We start from the raw sequence: 4,447 nt of genomic DNA, 5'->3' as shown, positions 1-4,447 counted from the left end.
CTGTCAAAAATGCAATTTGGGAATTTTTCAACCAAGCCCTAACAGGGGCAATATTTTCTAAAGTGCCCACGTGGCTTGAACCAGGCCTACAGCCAGAATCTGTGCTAGTAAAAAATATTGTCTGCAGTATTGCTGTAGCCGTGTTGGCCCCAGAATATGAGAGAAACAAGGTGGGTGATGTAACAGTTTTTATGGGACGTTGGTGAAAGAGCTGAAATCTAAACAGTTCTGTGAAAGGGTATGTCTACACTTACCGAAGATCAACACTGTGGCAATGACAGTGAAGACCCCCTAAATCGACTGCAGATCACTCTCCTGTCGACTCCAGTACTCCACCGGAACGAGAAGCGTAAAGTATGTCGACAGGAGAGTTTCTCCCATCAACCCAGTGCAGTGTAGACACCGCAGTCAGTCGACCTAAGCTACAGGGCATAGCTGGAGTTGCGTAACTTAGGTTGACTTAACCCTGTAGTGTATTACCTGCTCTAAGCTTGAAAGCTTGTCTCTCTCACCAACAGAAGTTGGTTTAATCAAAGATATTATCTCAAGCACCTTTTCCCGCTAGTAAAAATTATGTCAGTTGGGGGGGTGGGGGGAGGAGGGTGTGATTTTTTTAAACTGAAATAGCGATCCCCGTATAACCCCTGGTGTGCATGCAATTATACTAGTATAAAGGTTCATTATGCCATTATAGTTTATTCCCCTTCCGGTGTGGGTACAAGAACCTTTATACTGCTTTCATTACACCAGCCCTGGAAAGGAGATGTGCCCTGCCACTATGAAAGCAACTCTTCAGCGATATGTCTTGAAAATGACACTCCCGTAACAGCCAGTCACGGGATGCCCAGGCAGAAGGAAAGCATAGGAACACTCTGCATAAGAGGTACTACTTTTGTGTGTAGACAAGGGCTAAAGGGTGTCTAAGCCACTTAAATGCAGATTTTTAGACATATGTAGGTATTGCTGTGCTCAGCACTGCAAAACCTAATTGGTTTAAATGGCTGAAAAAGGGTAATGCAATTCTAGGATGCATCAGGTGAGATATTCTCAGTAGAACTAGGGAAGTGTTAGTACCATTGTACAGGGCACTGGTGAGACCTCACCTGGAATATTGTGTGCGGTTTTAGCCTCCCATGTTTCAGAAAGATGAATTCAAACTAGAGCAGGTGCAGAGGATGATCTGAGGAATGGAGAACCTACTTTAGGACAGGAGACTTAAGGTGCTTGGCTTGTTTAGCATAACCAAATGCAGGCTGAGGGGAGATACAATTACTCTCTATAACTACATCAGAGGGATAAACACCAGGGAGGGAGAGGAGTATTTAAGTTAAGCGCCAATGCGGGAATGTAGCAGGGTGGACCTCTGCTCCTGCCCTGAAGGGGTTAAAAATAGCCCTGGTAAGGGGCTGTGGCTGGAGAAAGCAGCCTTTAGGCTGGGCTGATTGGGGAAGTGGCTGCAGCTGGGGCCATGCCCCAAACTGAGCAACGGGTCCTCATAAGGCCAGGGGAGTCTCCCTCTCTGGCTGTAGAGGGAGAAGGGCCTGGCTGCAGGGAGCTAGACAAGGTACCTTGAGTGGAGCAGAGCTGGGGAAAGGCAGAGGAGCTGGGGAGCTCCTGCATGGAAAGCCCCAGGCTGCCGCCTAGCATTAGGCCAAGAGGTACTGGGGGTTGCAGGGAGCAACCCAGAGGTAGGCAAAGGCAGCAGGTCCAAACCCCTTTACCTATGATGAGTGGCTGACACTGCAGTCTGCCCCAGGGAACAGGGGCTAGGTGGAGACTGGGCAGTAGCCTATACTGAGGCAAAGTGGGGACAGAGGGTGGGGGTCCCCTGGGAAGGGGAAACCCTCAGAGAAAGGGGTGACTGCTTGGGGGAAGCACTCCATGTAAAAAGGCCACCGGGTCCAGGGGGGGACACGGGGCCAGAGGACAGGTGGATCACCGGCCTGCAGAGGGCGCTCCGGAGCTGGAACCGAGCTAATTCCCAGAAGTAACCAGCAGGAGGCGCCACGGGGGTGAGTCGGCCGGTCTACCGGGAACAAGAACAAATGGATATAAACTGGCCAACAACCCATTTAGGCTTGAAATTAGATGGTTTCTATCAGAGGAATGAAGTTCTGGAACAGCCTCCTAAGAGGAGCAGTGAGGGCTGAAAACATAACTGGCTTCAAGCTAGAGATGTTTATGCGGGGAATGGTGTGATGAGATTGTCTACGACATCTGGCCCAAATGCAGATGAGAGCAGCAAATATCTCCAATGGCCAGAGATAGGACACAAGATGTGTTGGGCTCTAACTTACTACAGAGAATTCATTCCCAGGTGTCTGGCTGGTGGGTCTTGCCCACATGCTCAAGGTCCAACTGATCGGCATATTTGGGGTTGGGAAGGAATTTCCCCCAAGGTCAGATTGGCAGAGACCCTGGGGGGTTTTCACCTTCCTCTGTAGCATGGGGCACAGGTCACATTCAGGGTTAAACTAGTATAAATGGTGGATTCTCTGTAACTTGAAGTTTTTAAATCATGATCTGGGGACTTTGGTAACTCAGCCATAGGTTAGGGGTCTGTTACAGGAGTGGGTGGGTGAGGTTCTGTGACTAGATGATCACAATGATCCCTTCTGGCCTTAAAGTCTATGACTTGTGACCACCGAGCCCCCTGTCAGAATCTAGACTGCTCTGACTGGCAATGTGAGCTCAGATCCTGACATTCAACCATCCTGACTTTCTTCAGCCCCACAGAACAGCCTGTGGCATGTCCAGACCCAGTGCCCAGGAAGCATGTATGTGAATTGGGAGAGTAGAGGATGGACATGAAGGAATCAATCAGAACCCTGCAGGTTGCAGTCATTCCCTGCTGCTGGGAAAGCCCCCTGCGTGCAGCGTTCTGCAGCTAGCTGAACGGTCCATATCCGCAGCCAACTCCAGGCTCATACTTTTAACTCCCTGAACCAACCGGGGCACTCACCCACCCTGCATCCAACATAGCCAAACCCAGCAGACATGGGCTCTAATGGAGCTGGAGAACACTTCATCTCCAGGTCCACGCCCAATGCTAAAATCTAGAACCTGTTAATAGAAACACCTCCCCTGATCTCAAGTGGGGTACATGGGACACCAAGAGGGGTGGTCTTCATTACAGTTCACCCTCAGTCCTCAGCAAATATGTTGATTAATTGGAGGGTTCAGAGAAGAGCCGCACAACTGATTAAAGGATTAGAAAACATGCCCTACAGTGATAGACTCAAAGAGCTCAAGCTAATTAGCTTTACAAAAAGAAGGTTCAGGGGTGCCTTTATCTCATCTATAAGTACCTACATGGGGAACAAATATTTAATAACAGGCTCTTCAATCTAGCAGAGAAAGATCTAACACGATCCAATGGCTAGAAATTGAAACTAGACAAATTCGGACTCAAAAAAATGTGATAGTGATGGTAATTAACCATTGGAACAATTTCCCAAGGATGGTGATGGGTTCTCCATCACTTGAGCACTGATCTCCTCCAATGCCTTTCCTTGAAGGACAGATGAGTTCTTCCACAACTGATAGGGAAAGAATCCTAGAGTATGCATGAAGAAATAGTAACATGGGCACAGTGCTTTGCTGTGAGGATGCTCGCTCCTGGGCTAGCTTAACCTGGGTGCTAATCACCGGGGTTAACGGTGTAGTGAAGACATACCCAAAATCATAGAAAAAGCTCAGCTGTACCTCAGTATGCCGCACGGCCAGAGACAGCAGCGAGCTCAATAAGCCCAGATTATGTCCCACACCAAACAGGGGTGGGATCCATTCCTTCTCCACAGCTGACTCCAATCTCCTGCCCCTGAACTGGTAAGGCCTCTCCAGTCTCCATGGCCAGGCACCTCCTCTTTCCCCTAGAGTTTGCTACTAGCTAGGCCCACACAGGGTTCAGAAAGTGACTCTCTGGCTCTCAGGTATACTGAGCAGGGTTCTGGGTGGTGGTTGTGGCTGGTGCTATACGTAGGCTTGGAAGGATTCGATTTTTTTCAGTCAACGTCAATGAACATCTATTTTACCAGAGAACCACAAACTGAAGATAAAATATTTCCATCGGTACTAACTGAAATTCACAGCTAGGCAAAGTAAGAAAAATGCTGCTTGAGAGCTTCCTAAGTTTGACTTAGGGCTGTTTAGTTTGTACATTTGACATGTGATGGCAACAATTTGCATTTTCACCGTTAAAAAGTTTTACCTTTTAATCTCAATGTCTATAGTCATTAATGATTGTCTCTGCCCCTCAATTTCCAGCAACTATGAAAACTTAAATTGATAAAAATCAAGGAAAAAAAATACTTAAACCCCATAATTTTGTGCACCTGTAAAAATGTAAATTGATAAAAATTGGAAAAAAAAGCTTAAAATAAACATTGATATTATCCATCAAAATTATAAAAAAAAAAAAAAAAAAAGAATTCTGCCAAGCCTAGCT

This window comes from Gopherus flavomarginatus, chromosome 18, assembly GCF_025201925.1.
Source record: "Gopherus flavomarginatus isolate rGopFla2 chromosome 18, rGopFla2.mat.asm, whole genome shotgun sequence".
NCBI classification, from domain to species: Eukaryota; Metazoa; Chordata; order Testudines; family Testudinidae; genus Gopherus; species Gopherus flavomarginatus.
Note: the sequence above shows the minus strand (reverse complement) of the source record.